Raw genomic sequence first — 16,666 nt, 5'->3', positions numbered from 1 at the left:
TCTACACCTACTTTAATAGCTGCCTTCAAAAAAAGGGTAAGTTAGCTAAGTCCATGCCTCTCCTCTGTCAACCATTATTTCTGCTGAGGCGAAGACCCGCGGCCAAGGAGACAGGCTGGCGCTTGTGGGAGAGAAGACTTTCACCCTGTTGTACCCCAGGCTGGAGCCTCTGAAAGTTTCAGAAGCAGCGCAGAGGAGAAATTATACCTTAATACTTTTTTTACATGAGCTCTTTTGAAAAACATTTTACAAACAGGTATATTAGAGAAGTAGGTGTGGTTACTGTTACATCAGGGACAAGTCTGAACACAGACCTCGGTCATGGTTTTGGGTCTCGCTTTTCATTTTTTTTTTGAAGACAAAGTGAAGTGAGGGACTCATGTGAAATTACCTGGAAATGAGTTGGCTCGGGTTGGTGCTGTCATGAGAACTCCTGGCGGCCACCTACCCTCTTTGGATTCCCTGGGGATGCAACCACTGGGCCCGCATGAAGGACGTGAGCCTGCACGGGACCCTGTGTTTAACGGGGGAGTCCCGTCCGAGGGTCTCCTGAGGCTGAGTGCTCCTGACCCTCTGTCACAGGAACCTCTGGGCTTTGGATCGGTAACCAGTACGCGGCTGCCCTCGGAGCTTCATTTGCTCAGAGAAAGGATAAGAACGTGGGTGGGAGCAAGTGGGAGTGGAGCTCAGCCAAAGCCAGGGTGCATTTGTTCAGCAGATAGGGTCCACGGCGTGCCGGCGCACCAGGACCCTGGCAGAGCACAGACTGAGGGTTCCACTTGCGGGAACCCGTGCAGGATGGGGCAAGAGCAGGGCTCTACAGATGGCACTAAGCACAGGGAGCTTGATTGCCCTGCTCAAAAATGGAGACTCTCGCGCCGTCCTCCCAAGGCAGTTACAAGGGCTCACAGTGTCACCTTAGGGGAAGCGCTCAGCATGGTCCAGGCACAGAACAATGAAGGTTTGCTCTGCTGTTATGATGGCAGCCAGGTCCTCCCTGCAAAGAGCCTCCAGGCTGAGGGAAGCTGGCAATGCAGACAAGTACAGAGGAGCAGGTGGAGAAAGGAGAGAGAGTGTTAGCTGAGCACTTGACATTGAACCTGAACTTGAAAGTGAGTAGAAATTTATCGAGAGAGGAAGAATGTGCCAGGTAGAGGGAATAACAAAAGCATGAGGGTCTGAAAGGGTGTGGTGTGTTTTGGGAACAGTAGGACTTTTGGTGGGGCTGGATGCCAGGTGATGTGGGTGAGTCGGTGAGGGGGTGAGGCTGGCCTGGCAGGCAATTGGCCACACAAGACTTAGACTGTGTCGTAAAAACTGTGGGGATGGAGGAGATTTAAAAACCTAGAGAATAGATGGAGTGTGAAATCTAGTCACAGCAATGGTGTTCTTGATTGAGTTTGTAACACCTAACCAACAGGAGCAAAACTCAGAAAATACAATCCTTTGAGGACAACATCTCGTGGGTTGGAAGAGAGATTTTGGTTTTGGTTTTTGTGGTAGTTGTTATAAAAAAATTTAAACATGTATGAGTGTGTCCATCCATCGCAGACATGAATTTTCAGGCTGAAACAGCACGATCGTCAGTGCGTTTTAGGGAGTTGCCTGGTGTTTTAGTAAGTTGCTCCTCTGCTGGAGACTGGGCTGGGGATAAGGAGAGACTGCGGGCTTATGGCTTTGTTTGGGCAAGGGATGGTGAGGACCAAGCCAAGGCGGTGAGGAGAGAAGATAGCAGAGAGTTGAGAGAGATTATTTTTCCTTTTCTCAATATACACGTCATAAAAACTTTTATTGAAATAAGATTGCATTATATCATTAGGTAAACCCTAGATGCATCATTAGAAATCAACTCATGTTCTATCATGCAAGTTCACTCCTAAGAGTCCAGTTCTATCCTTCACCACATGATTGACCCTTTTACTCAGTTTCTCCACTCCCTCGTCCCCCTTCCCTTCTGGTAACCACTGATTTGGTCTACTAAAAGTTTTATTTTTGCTTGTTTTATTTCATTCATTTTTTTTTTGTTTTGTTCCTTTTTATATGCCACCGATACGTGATATTAACAGTGTTGGTCTTTGTCTGACATTTCACTAAGCTTAATGCCCTCTAGGTCTAACCATGTTGTTGCAAATGCAGTGTTTCATCTTTTTTTTTTTTTTTTTAACAGCTGAGTGGTATTGCGTTATTTATATATACTGCACTTGCTTTATCCAGTCATCTGTCAATGGGCATAAGGTTGCTTCTCAGAGAGATTTTGAAATAGAACCAATAGGATTTGGTGGCCAACAGGCTATGAGAGAGGAGAGAGAGGGAGGGGTTTCGGGTGATTCCATCAAGTACAGGTGAATACAGGAAAGGGAAGGGCTTGGGACAGGGCAGAATTCCAACCACAGTCCTTTAAAGCCTGTGTGACCTCACTTTGGGAGAGCTCCAGTCCCTTGATTGTTTCTCATGACTGCACCAAGTTCATTTTACCCCAGGGTCTTTGCACACGCTGCTTTCAATCTCTGGCTTGCTTTTTTCTCACACATCACACTCATAATTCCTTCTTAGCCTTTCAGTCTCGGATCAGATAGTACCTCCACGGGGAGAGTCATTTATGCTTGCTGTATTTTTCTGGTGGCTTCCTTATTAACTGATCACAACGTGTCACTTTTCTGCTTATTTGATATTTCCATGTTTGTTTTCTGTTTGCCTCAACGGAATGGAAGCACCATGCAGATCCATATTGACAACTAAAGAAATGAAAGCACAAAACTGAATGAGGGGTCTGGATGTTAATGTTTGTCTGAAATCCCAGGGCAGGAAGGGGCCTAGAGTGATCCTCTCCTACCTTCAGGTAAGACCCCACCTCTCAGAGGGGTTCTGGTGAAGGAAGGTGTCTGAACAAAGGAAGGACATGATGGAAGGGCATGATGCCAGGCAGTAGGAATAGGTTAGAGAGAGCCCGGAGTCAGCACAGGAAACCAGGTCAGCCCAGGTTCCTATTGTTTGGTCACCCCTCCCCCGTGCATCACTTTTGAAAGGATCAGCTCTTCCAACAATGAATCATTTATCCAGAAACCTTTCTGACAATTAACACTGAACCTTAGATTTTAAGACCATGGTTTATGACTGCAGTCAAGGAAACGAAGATATTCTTCTGCCCATCATTCAACACGTGTGCGTGTGTTTTGAATGTGCTGAGAAATTCCTGGGAGCTAAATAAATCTGAGTGATGTAGGGGTTCTGAGGGGTTCCATCTGGAGCGTTAGTGGCGCTCAAAAGTGCTGGGGCGCCATGGAAAATGCCAGATGCTGGCAGAGTCAGAGGAGCCCATTGTTCTCACCACTGCCCTGCGAGAGCTACTTCAGTGGCAGGCGCACATCGCCTACCCTGTGCTGGCGAAGCGGCACACACTGTTTGATCTGAGTGTGACATCATTTTAGAAATGCTTCCAGGAAGTGCCTTCTCTGTGCAGGAACTTTCCACAGCTCCCAGCTCACCGGAGTATTTAGCTACTGATTCTCTCCACAGCTTTGGAGGCCACCCCCCACTCCCTGGCCCGAGGGCCTATGCCCCACTAGGGACCCTCACACTTGGCGTCTCTTGGCTCATGATGCTGTACCACACCCTTGCTCTTTTTTTTTTTAAGATTTATTTATTTATTTATTTATTCATACAAGCACTGGGTACAGTCAGAAGCGTGTGAGGGTGAGAGAATTCACCAGAGTCAGAGCAGGATGCAGAACAGGCAGAAGGACCGAAGTACACTGCTGAGGGGAGCAGCGGGCGGCAGGAGAGGTCTGCGCGCCATGTGGGACCCTCCTCTGGTGGCCGGGGAGCAGCCGGGGATCAAACCGGCACTGCAGAGGCTGCAGGCAGCTTCGCAACCCCGCGCTCAACCGCTGCGCCACCGGGGAAGCCCCACACCCTTGCTCTTGATTCACTTGGCCTAGAACATCTTCTCTCTCTGACACTTTCAAATCCAAGTCTTCCTCAAGGGCTGACACATGTCTACCTCTTCCATGAAGCCTTCCCTAATTGCCCTGCCCTCATAGGCCTCTACCTCCTCCGAATGCCCAGCTTGCCTTTAGCCCAATATTGCGCTCTGTCTCACCCCTTCTATTATTGTTTCTCGGGTATTTGTTTTGTGATACCAACACTAAGCTCTTTGAAAGAAGGTGTTCTTTTTTCCACATCATCTGGGTTCTCAGCTCAAGAGTAGACCCTTCAAAATACATGTGGGTTGACTGGTTGATTGATATTTTAGTGGGTGATTGATAAAGTGCTATTGTATACAAACCTAAAAAAAAAAAAAGTCAACCTGATTTTAGAGGTGGCCAGAACCAAAAAAAAAAGCTCCTTAGGAAGGTCTGGGGAGCACAGCAGTCTGCAAGCCCATGTGACATTGGCCCTCTGAGTGCTGAGTGTTTCCTGTCCCTCACTGGAGCGTTCCCAGCTCTTTTCTCCCTAGAGGATGTGGTGGAGAATGAGGCGCTCAAGCTGAAGACGTGAGCAACTCTGTTGGGAGCTATGATTCTTATCAGGCTTTCGGTGATTGGAGGGGAGAGACCTCCCAGGCAGGCCCTCCCACTGCCTGCACATGAATACATGCCTATGTATGCCTATGACACTTGTGCGGACGTACACCCACGCCGAGCGGCTGTTTCCTCCAAGGCTGAGCAGTCCCATCCACTGCTTCTTGCTCTGTTGAATGGGTAATCCTGGCAGCTGCCAGACTTGTTGCTATTTGCAACTCTACCAGTTGGTTAGCTCCAGGTGGATTGCCCAGACCGGGCCACCCTGTTACTGCTGGCTTTGGGCCATTGGGATCTCTGGCTTTGGGCCACTGTGACTCCCCAGATATTAACATCTGCCTGAAATCCCAGGGCAAGAAGGGACCCAAGGAGGTCATCTGATTCTCTCTCCTAGCTTCAGGTGAGGGCACATCTAAACTGATCAGGCTGCAGAGGCCTCGGGACTGTTAGTGAAACCTGCAGAGAAGTCTTCCCCAGGGAGCTTGTTCTGGCACTTAACAAGCCCTTCCATCTGGAACACCTGATGCTTCTTGCTTCAAGTCTTGCTTCTGCTCATCCCCAGAGGGATTTTGGAGGCTAACTTCTTGAACATCTGTTGGTGTGTTTGAAATCCCGAGTCTGCCATTCTGGCTGCATGGGCAGAGAGATCCTGTAGCTCAGAGTGGATGGGATATGGGTGGGTTTGCTGCCTGTCTGAGAGATGACAGTCCCAGCTCCTCGGGCCCCATCCTTGCCAGTCCAGAATAATGAAGCCTCTGCAGGAAAGAAATAAGGATAGACCATAAGGACTGTATCAGCCAGAACTTGTATTTATTCATTCACTCATTCAGCAAATTCTTGTCGAACCCACACTATGTGCTCAGCAGCGAGCAGGGGAGAAATTATAAGCAGAGCCTTCAGATTCCTTTGCTGAGAGTGGTACCAGCCGGAGGTGTGGGATATTGGGAGGGCTTGTGAGGTCTGTGTACCAGGTGGCTGTGTTTTGAGTGTATCTGCTGGCCTCATGTGCATGCTCTTGGCTCTCTAGGATGACTTAGGGGACTGCTGAGAACAGCTGCTCCTTATTTCAATGGTCTTTCTTACCCTGTGCTGCTCACCCAGGGACCTCTGACCCACCATGGCCTCATGTGCCCTGGGCACTCAGAAAACTGTGTCTGTGATTCTCAGAGCACATCCCATCCCCACCACTGCCCCTGAGTGAACCCTCCATTGGCCACCTGCTGCTCCAGACATTTCACCCACACCATCAGGTCTGTTATGAACTGAGTTGTGTTCCCTACATGCCGAAGTGGAAGTCTTATTGCCCAGTACTTCCAAGTGTCACTCTATATTTTGGAGGTAGGATCATTAGAGAGGTAATTAGGTCAAATGAGGTCACCAAGTGGGCTCTAATCCAATATGATGGTGTCCCTATGAGAAGAGGAGATGAGGACACTGACACAGACGGGAGACCATGTGAAGACAGGGAGGGACGGCCATCTGCAGACCAAGGAGGGAGGCCGCACAAGGAACCAACCAGCCAACACCTTGACCTTGGACCTCCAGCTTCCAGAATGGTGAGAAAATTCATTTCTGTTGCTGAAGTCAGCCAGTTGGTAGTACTTCATTATGGGCACCCCACCTCGTCCCACCTTGTGGATGAGGCCTGTAATTCCATCACACTGCACACAGGGAACCTGGGTCAGTTTCTGAACTACCCTCAGCCACTGAGGGTAGTGGCTCATCTGCAAAGTGGGCATAATGATAGATTTGTGGTAAGGAGTCAATGAAATGTGACACAATGAATGTGTGTCCCCACACATACCTCAGCCTGATCTAAGTAAGGATCCCAGGTGTGGAGGCTGGCTCTGACTTCGGCATGTGGTTAGCAGTTGATGGTGATGACTGATTTGGCAAAAATAAGCCCGTACCAAACAGACAACGTTTCTCTGCAGCACCTGCAGTGGGCCGAGCTCAGACTCCACTGGCTGGCAGTGGAACTCACTTGGGAATTTGAGGGATACCCTTTGCCTTGGCTTTTCCCACAGGTGTGGATGGAGCCTGCACAGGGAAGGCGTGGGTTACAGAGCTGCTGCTCTGTGGGTGGGGAGGCTAAATCACAAGGCTGCTAGTGGCCTTCCCCAGGGAAATACAGAGCTCGACTGTTGGCACTGTGACTCTTTATATCAAAGTCATTTGCTGTAGACCTGCTGGGGATGGCGGAAGGGCATGTCTTCTAGGTACTGTCTTCCTGGCCTGAGCATGGCGAGGGATGCAAGAGAATCAGCAACCAAGTCCTCCAGGCCAGGGGGCCAAGCCATAGGGTAGACCTGTCTAAGCCATTGTTGCAGAGTGTTGGTCAAGTGCATGCTCCTTAATTAGCATGTATGTGGCTTAGCTCTACTTGGCTATGGGATACCCAGAGGATGTCGAGAGAGGTGCGGGATGTCGGGTATGTGTAGACACCTTCCTGGGGCTGGGTTTTCTTGGGAATTTCTCTTTGAGCCATCTTGACCTTTCCATACCCCTTGACCTTCTGGAGGGCTGTGAAATCCTAAATGTCATCCTGTGAGAAGCTGAGTCAGGATGGACTCCTGGGGTGGGGTTGGCAAGGGATGATCACTCAGGAACCCTTTCTTGTGTTGGTCTGGGGATCTGCTCTGTACCCCTTAATTATATTTTAATACCTATCTATACACTTTTACATCACAATTACTAAAACATTATTAATTGGGTTACACACACACACATACACACACACCCAGCTTAACAATGATAGAAAACGCCAAATTCCAGTTGACAAGAAGCCAGCGGCCCAGCCTTTCCTCTGGCTAAACAGAGGGACCCATTATGCTGGAATATTATTTTCTCATGGTTTGGAACCATTACATCAGCCTTGATGTAATAACATTGTTTAACTTCAGAGGTGTATTTATTTTGGTTTGGAGTTCAGATAGTTTAGCCGTTAGCATGGGATTGAGCAAAACCTAGACAAAGCCACTCAAGTGGAAATGAACCATTTTGCCATCCCTGTGTCCCCTTCCCAAACAAACACACTTCAGACGTGGGTCGCATATCACCGCAAAGGTGGTGACCCTCATGCTGATGGATCTTGGAGGCAATTTTATTTTTTTTCTGAGGTGGCTGGCTGGTACAGTGTTGGTCAGCAGGGTGCTGAGTGGGCAAACAAACCCCAAGCCAGTAAAGACATGGGAATTCCACCAGAAGTTTCCCTGGAGACAAAGTTCTGGCACCACTCCTGACAAGTTCAATTCCTCTCCTGAAATCAGTTGTTATAGGTGAGGTTCTACATGTCTCTTGTTAGTGTCTGTGCCCAGGGCAGTTCTCCAGCTAAGAGCTCTTAGCGTCCCAGAGGGCTGATTGGAGGCTATTCCTTGTTTTCTTCTGAGCCCGTCCTTGGAGGACACACATAGGTGGTAGCACTGTCCTCCCTGTGTGAACAGGCAGACAGGGACCATATAAGCCAGCTGAGGTCTCTGCCATGCCCTCTGTTCTTGTGAGCTCTTGGAAATTTCTATAAACAAGTTAAAATCAAATCAAATCAAATCAATAAAATCCCAGTCCCAATGATTTTTATATAGCATCTTTGCCCCTCTAACAGAGAGTAGGCACCTGTAGGAGCGGCAGGGTGGGGTGGGGAGGAGCAGATTTCTAAAGAACATATGCTGCCTACAGGACAAGGGGAGGGATTGTTTGTAAATGTGTGTTGTGTTCAGTGAAGACAGAGAAGCATGATTGAAGGGGAACTGACTCCCTGTTGATCCTTGTGGAGATTAAGATGTGCTACTTGGGGTGTTTTACTCAAATGAATGCTTTTGGGTCTCTGGGACTTGAGGCAAAGGACTGAACAATGGACCTGACAGTGACCCCCCGGGGCCTTGCTGTGAGTTGACAGACCTGGTCCCATCTTTGGCCACACCCAGGGGAACCAACAGCCTCTGACACAGAATCACAAGCTCATCATCTGTCCTGTAGAAGGTAGGTGGCGTGGCTCTTGAGGAGTTCTAGCACCCCAGATTAGTGGGTGTTATCACCATGCTTCCCTCTAGGCCAGTGGTTCTCAGCCCTGGCCCTGCCTTCAAATCATCAAGAAAGCTCTGAAGTCTCCCAGTGCTTGGGCAGCACCCGGTCCTAATCCCATCAGGATCTTTGAGAGGGTTGACAGTGGTTTCCTGTCTGCAGCCAGGTTGAGACCACAGCACTGACTGCTTGACAGATCTGGGCAGCGCTGTGGCTTTGGTGTCCCTGAGCTCTACTCTGCAGATGGAGGAGTTGGGGGGTGGGTGGACCTCCCCATAAAGTGCATGTGGTGTTCAACTGCATTCGGTGTAATTCCAAATAACTGTAGATCGAGTAACTACTTTCTGTAACATGTCCGTCCATGGCACAGGGCTCCCGCCAGAGCTAAGCAACTGCCTCAGACAGTGATGGTGACTGTTGTCCAGGCATCTGGGCGTAGAGGTTGCTGGACAGACAGGGGAGAAGAGGTCCTAGAGAACAGCAACTTTCACCCTCTTTTGACTTTAAACTCAACATAAGAAATCTGCTGGACTTAGCGGCTTAGAACACACGAGCTGATGGATTAATGAACATGGATGTCACTGCAACAAGGATCATTGCACTACAAAATAATCCACTAAATTGGACTCATGACCCACGTGTGTTCGGCAGCCTGCAGTGTGAAAACCATTGCTGTAGGAGGTCAGTAAAACTACTTCTAGGGCCAAGTGTTAGGGGGAACAGGATGTCCTAAAGCTAATTCCATACAGGCTTTGTGGACTCCACCCCCACCCCAGGCCAAAGCCAAAGACACTGGAAACTCCAAATCCCATCCCCACCAAAGGGAAGGTGGCTGGGACCTGAGGGTGGGGTTAAGCAGCCAGGTTGATATAAAAGGCAGACACGTGGGCTTGGGGGATCCCCATTTTAGCTCTCCGCCAGCTCACAGCGTCCGGCCAGCTCTGAGAGTGACTTTGGGTTTCCAGGTCGGCGGATCGGGTAGGACGCATTAGAGACTTTATTTCCCTATTTTCTCCCTGAGTTGTACATTTTCCTTATTTCCTTTTCCCTTGTAAATAAACCTTTTATTAACCTTTTGTGTGTGTCTGTAGTGGAGTATTCATAAGTCCCTTTTAAGCGCACGGGTGAGGACCCACAGCCAGGAACCCGTTTAATATCGGGGCTGCTCTATAACACAAGGACCATTTTCCTCTTCTAGCAGGTGCTGCACATGGAGGCCATGATCATTTTCTCTCTGTGCTTTCCTGTGTTTGAGAGTTTCTATAACTAACCTAAGATAAAATAAAATCCTGGCCCCGATCATCTGGGCAGAGCCCTTTCTTCCTCTAAAATTCAGGGAGAAAGGATCAGGACAGGCACCAGCAGGATGGGGATGGAGGCCCAGGGAAAGGCAGTTGAGGATGTGGTATCTCCAGCACCTGGTCATCTCTCCAGTTCAGGGGCACCTGATTCAGACCAAAGAGAGGCCAGGGGAATCTGAGTTATTTACCCCCAGTCAGGGAGCAACCCCGTCACAGGGACTAGTGCAGAGTGGGAGTTCAGTCTAGCTTAGCTGACCCTGAAAATGATTCCCATAGTTATAGGGAGAGTACTGACATCAGAGCGTCAGCTCTGGGGTCTGATAACCTCATATCCTCTCTAGCTCTGCCCATGTCTCTGCTTTCCTCCACAGAGACACCATTGGGACACGTTTCCCAGCTGGCACTGGCTCATCAACTCCTCTTTCCAAGGTCCTCTTCCCCCGCACTCTATCAAAATGTCAATCAGATCTAATTAAGGTGCTAACAACTTCTGGTCACCAAGTCACAGGATGAAGTCTCTGTCCTCACTTATTGCCCTTGCATCTTGGCCCTTGCTCCCTCTCTGTCCTCCACACTGGTCCCCTTTTTCTCTGCTTTTGCTGGTTCCCCCACTTCTCAAGGCTAGGTTGCCCTGGGGCTCATCGTTGGCCTCCTTCTCTTCTCTATCAACACCCTCTGGCTGGGTGAACTCATCTGCTTCTGGCTTTCAATACTGTCTATATGTTGGCAGCTCCTAAATTGGTTTGACCTCTGTCTTGAACCCCAAACTTACTCCAACTACCTCTTCAGCTGGCCCACTAGTGCCTACTGGGCCTTCCAGTATCAGTAGTCCAGTGCTGACAGGATTTGCCGATGGATTAGGGTGTGGGGCGTGAAGGAAGGAAAGAATTAAGAAGACGGATCCCAGATATTTGAAGGCTGAGCAACGAAGATGTGGTGCCATTTGTGGGCATGGAAAAAATGAGAGGAGCAGGGGCAAGAGGAACTTTTCACTAGCGCCCCGAACAGAGGCCAGACCGAGTCACATCTCACCGCCTGCACTGCTGAAACTCTGGCTCAGCCACCATCATCTTTCACCTGCACAATCACAGCAATGCGGAGCTCATCTCCCTTGCTTCTCCTCCTCCCTGTCTCCCCAGGTCGTGCTTCGCTAGTTGCCAGAGTGATCCTCTCATGGAGTAAATCTTCTCAAGGAGTGATTTCCTCACAGTAGCTTTTGATAAACTCACTAAAACTTTCTTATTGCACTTAGAACAAAACCCAGGCTCCACGTCACACTTTTTATGCCCAACCAATATTTATTCTGATTTTCTCACTTTCTGATTGAATTCTCGTTTTATTTGGAACAGTGTGGTACCCAGCTAAGTGTCTGGATCTCCCAGGCTCATTTACATCTGGTGGTGGCCAATGAGTTGTTGAGTGGGGCGTTGGGGATTATCCTTTCAATGGAGCTGGCTCAGGTAAGAGGATGCAGGTTTTATGATTCCACTATCCTTCTCATTGCTTGAGATGGTGATTTGGTGGATGGTGCTCCAGCAGCGATATTGTGGTTATGAGACAATCTCGATGACAGAAACTTCATGACACAAAGATAGAAGGAGTATGAGCCCCTGTCATTGATGGAGCCATCACAATAGGCTTGGGATTCCTAATTCTGAGCTTTTCCTATACTAGAAATATCTTGTGTTAGTCATTGAGACCATATCTAACCCTAAGAAGTAAAAGTTATAAACCTCTATTTCTACTTCTTCCAACCATTCTCTTTTTGTTTGACCATGTTCCAATCACATTAACTTTCTACTTGTTTCTTGAACATTCTAAGCTCTGTGCTACCTTGGAACCTGTCCTCTGGCTCTCTGGTCACCTCCTCAGAGAGACTTTCCTGATTTATATAGCTCCCTGATCAGTCCACTTTCCATTAACATCCTTTCAAAAATGTTAAGGAATTTCTCACTCTATGGAGTCACTTTAAAAAACTTGTTTATTGCCCATTTCAACCTGGGATTGCAAGTTGTACGCAATCCATATATTGCATATAAGGACAATCTATTTATTGCTAAATCTCCTGGATCTACTATATATGATAGCTACTCAATAAGCATTTGCTCAGTCACTCAGGGGAAAAAGATGACTTCAGAATTTTTGAAAGAAATTTACTGTGGGTGTCACCACCCATCATAGCATCCCCGCCTATTTGAAAATAGTTGAGTAACACCTGTGGCTCATCCCTGACTGCTGGACTTGGTGACAGTGAAAGAGACATGAAGATAGTATAGCTTTTTGTCCTTCAGCAGCCAAAGTCTAACAGCAAGACAGATAATTTAGCTTATCCAGACAATAAAGTACTGAAGTGCTGTGTTGGAGCTTTGTGCAGGCTTCTGGGTGGGTACAGAGGACACACAAGTAGGTTCTCCAGGTTTAACGGAGGCAAGAGCTGATTAGAAGTTTCTCGGAGGCAGTGGTGAATGAATCAAGCTTGGATAGAGTAAAGCGTTTCATTGGCAGACAAGATTCAGGAAAAGGGCGCTGCAGGCTGGGCTATTGGCAAAGGAAAGATATAAATGGGTGAGGAACGCAGCGTGACCAACTGTCCTGGTTTGTCTGCAACTGTCCCAGTTTTACCACAGAAAGTCCCATGTCCTGGGAAACTCCTGCATCCCAGGGAAGCCAGGAAGATTGGTTTTTCTCAAGATACGCTGTTAGGTCATTAGAAGTAGGTCTTGGTGGCTGGAGGGGGCGGGGGTTAGATATGAGAAGGAGATTCTTCAGCGAAGGCTGGAGAGGGAGCCTGGTGCCCTGTAGGCATCATGAAGAACTTTAACTTTTCCTTTGACAAGGAAGAGCCACTGAAAAGGATAGCATTTAGGGCTGAGGTCATAGAAGGATTTACTACTTGTTAGTTGAGAATGAGTCTTTCTGGAACATACAAGGAGCTCCACGTAAATAGCATGCATGCTGTTGTGGCAGGTTTGGCTGTCAGGACTGTCTCCAAGAGCAGCACATCTGGGACACCCAGGGCAGGCTGGGAGTGGTTCCTACTTAAAGAAATGACCTCCAAGTCTTGAACAGTCAGTCTAGAGGCAAGCTGTCCACATCACCCGCCTTTCCCAGGCCGCACGTTCAGGCAGTTCTGGCAATGTCACTCTGGCTTCTTCACAGCTGCCTCTGTGGAGAAGTGACTGCCTCCCTCTTCCCATCCAGAATCAATCTGCAGACCACACATTCCTGATTTTTTAGGGAAGTCATTCCAAGGGAAGTTGGGGGAGTTTTTCTTTCTGTGCCCGTGGGGAGGCAGGAAACGCAAGTGTGTCTGGACAAGTCCACAGCTTTCTAACCCAGCAGGTCCAGTGGGTGGGGTGGTGGCCACACTGCGAATGCTAAGGACCTGTTTCTAACGTCCGACATGCCCTGAGGGAGACGTGGCTCCATGCCAGACACCTGCCATTCTTGACTCTTCTTTCTCCCCTTTCTTCCTCATCCAGCACCAACTCCTATGAATTCTGCCTTTTAAGTCTTCCCTGAGGTCAGCAGTACATTTTTACAGGGCAAAAAAAGGTCTTGTTATTTTTTTCCTTTGCTCTTAATATTACTGGCAAAAGTGTCCTGATCACTTTGTTACTATATTTTGGTGCCTTAGTCACACACACACACACACACACACGCGCACGTGCGCACACACACACCCCAACACACATACGTACACCAACATCCACACTAATACTGGCGCACCCCAACACATACATCCCCAACATTTGTACACATCCTTTAGCACATTCACCCCAACACATATACTCCCAAATACTCCACACTCATCACCTATGCACACACACACACACACACACACACACACTATCCAGGCTTTGAATTCAGTTCCACATCAACCTTCGCAGGCGCACCACCATCACATTCAAAACTCCCCGGCCAGGCTGCAATTTGGATTTCCATTTCCATCTTTTTTTTTTTTTGTTTGTTTAGTAACAATATATATTTTTTAAGATTTATTTATTTTTATACAAGAACTGGGGTACAGGCCAGATGTGCGGGAGAGTGAGAGGATTCAACAGAGACAGAACAGGGAGCAGAACAGGCAGACGGAACAAAATACACTGCTGAGGGGAGCATTGGGCGAGACAGAAAAGGTCTGCCGTGCCATGTGGGAATCTCCCTAGCCGGCTGGGAATCGAACCCTCACTGCAGAGGCTGTGGACAGCTTCACAGCGCTGCACTCAACCCAATGAGCCAGGGAGACCCCTCATTTTTTTTTTAAAGATTTTATTTATTTTTACATAAAAGAACTGGGGTACAGGCCAGAGATGTAGGGAGTGAGAGGATTCACCAGAGACAGAGTGGGGAGCAGAAGAGGCAGACTGACTGAAATACACTGCTGAGGGGAGCAGCAGGCGAGATAGGAGAGGTCTGCTGTGCCATGTAGGTTTCTTCCTGGATGGGGATCGAACTCGTGCTGCAGCCATTTCCACCTTTCAGTCTAAGGTGCCCCAGGCAATCCTTCCCCCAGGGACTGGGCCCTTGTCTTGCACTTAGGCCTCTATTCCTGGGAGTCAGCCATCCCTGGGCTCCCACTTTTGGAGGCTGCCTGGCTCCAGAGATGTCCCTGACCTTGCAGTTCTGGGCCACATTGGCCTGGATCAGGAGGCAAAATGGTGCCCTTTCTTATCCTCAATGTCCTGTTTTCTTTGCCCCCACCTCCGGCCCAGTTTGCTCATCCAGAAACAACCACCTCTACCAGGTGGCCGGTTGTGGCATCCTCTCCCTGTCACTTTGCTGCATTTGGTGGTTTGGCCACCTCTGCTCCTGTGACACCACCTGTCCAACTCCTTTTGGTTTCCTTTCCTCTTCCCCGCTGCTCCCTCTCTGGGTGGTCACCCCGACTCAAGTAAATTCTTCTCGATCAGTTTACACTGGGTTGGGCTACATATAACAGAATCCTCAAGACAATGGTGACTTAAACTCCCTAGATTTTCTTCTCTCATAGACGAGCAGAGGCAGCAGCTGAGGGCGGGTGTGGGCTAGTGCAGCCCTGCGAAGTCAGCATGACCCCGCTCCGGTCTGTCTCTTCTGCCATCCTGAATGCTTGAGGAGTCCGCTGTCTGCATGGCCCTTACCAGACACCCCTCCCCGTCCCTGACTGGCTCTTTCCTGCCGCTTCCAGGGTTGCTCCAACCCTCATCATCTACCCCAACAAGCTCTCTTTGAAGTTCTCCTCTTGCCTCCATCCTCTGCAAATCCCACAGGGCCGGGGCGTCCCCCACATCTGCCCCTAGCATTACCTTGTACTCAACCAAGGCCTAGCTGCCGCGGGCCTGATCCACCCGCTGACTGAGTTAAAGCAGGACAGACCTCTGTTTCTCCTAGGTCCTCTGCACAAATGTACGATGCCTAAGAAAATGCTTTTGGATGATAGATGGAAGTGCTGGAGATGATTTTGAAGGGCCCTGAGCCCAGAATATGCCCTTGGGGCCAGAGACGTTAGTTATGCCCATTGTGCAAAACAAGTGAGTTGTCAGTGTGTATATATTTAATTCATAAAGGAATCCTGGTTAGCTGAGTTCTGGTAAATAACAGTTTGACCTCATTATTTACAGATACAAATAATGTGTCATAAAGGGATTTTATAATAATGCATATTCTTAGCTTCTTTTGATTAGTGATAGTGAATGCCAGCCAGCGAGTGTTTTAGTACCTGTGTCCCTGACAGAAGCCAAGGAATTGGCAGCTTCTCCTTTTTATTTTTAATTAAGTTCCTTGCTCTGCGCGATCTCTGAATCAGTGGGAAGCTGTGGGGGATGAAGGGCAAATGGAAGTTTAACATTAGGTGTTTTTGCATCCTAAAGATGCTTATTGCTTATCTACCCTTATATCTTTCTTTTTCCTTGCTCTTTTTGGGGAAAGGTGTAGAAGGCCAAATGCTCCATTCCCTGGCTTAAGACCAGCTTGCATATAGAAACCCAGGGCAGACTGGTCTGGCTGCCAGGGGGAGACCCAGGACGGGCCTGTTAGCCTGGGCTCTGCTCAGGGTTCTACTGCCACGCTAGCACAGACTAACTCTGGGAATCTTTTATCAACTTCGAGAGCCAGTGCACAATACGTATTTGTCCTTCAATCGGCCAGTACTAAAACACTTTGCCCCCTTCACAGTGGGGTCTCCTAATTAGAGAGAAATACATTTCTCCATCAAGCAAAAATCTGATCCTTCCCCTCTCCATTCACCTGTTCCTCTCTCGCATTTCAGGCCAGAATCTAACGCATGGGACAGGGAACGTGCTTGCGCGGAAAGAGCTGAATGGCTGTGCCCAAGGAGGTGTGAGAAATGCTCCTTTCTCGGATTAGCACCTGACTGACCCGGGGTTGGGGCCTGGAGTGGGGAAGCAGAGGGAAGAGAGGGGACCCCAGTGTGAAGGAGTGCGCCTCTCCAGTGCCCAGCTGGGGAAGGGCTGAAAATTGGGAGTACTTGAAATTAACACAGCTTTATGAGCCAATCAATAGGCCTGGGCTGTGGGGGAGATTAAGCTGGTAATGGCCCTGGGCTTTTTCTTCTTCTACAACCACAGAGGTTCCCCTGCAGCGTTCCCTTCAATGGCAAGACAGACCGTTTTACTGACTGCGAAAATTCAATTACAGTCTTATGTAAGGAAGGGAGAACTTGCGAGAAGCCTGACATTATGATGGTTCTCTTTTTGAGCTGCCTTGCAGAGGGAGCCTCCCAGGTACTGGTTTACATGAATAGGGAGCATGTAGGTGCGCGGAGTCGGGGAACAGAGGTCCTCAGCTTCTATATACGAAACTGAACTAACACATCCATTCATT

The sequence above is a fragment of the Talpa occidentalis genome, unplaced genomic scaffold, assembly GCF_014898055.3.
Source record: "Talpa occidentalis isolate TD23 unplaced genomic scaffold, MPIMG_talOcc4v2.1 talOcc4.3, whole genome shotgun sequence".
Taxonomy (NCBI): Eukaryota; Metazoa; Chordata; class Mammalia; order Eulipotyphla; family Talpidae; genus Talpa; species Talpa occidentalis.
The sequence above is the reverse complement of the archived record's forward strand: the minus strand, read 5'-3'. Positions refer to the sequence as shown.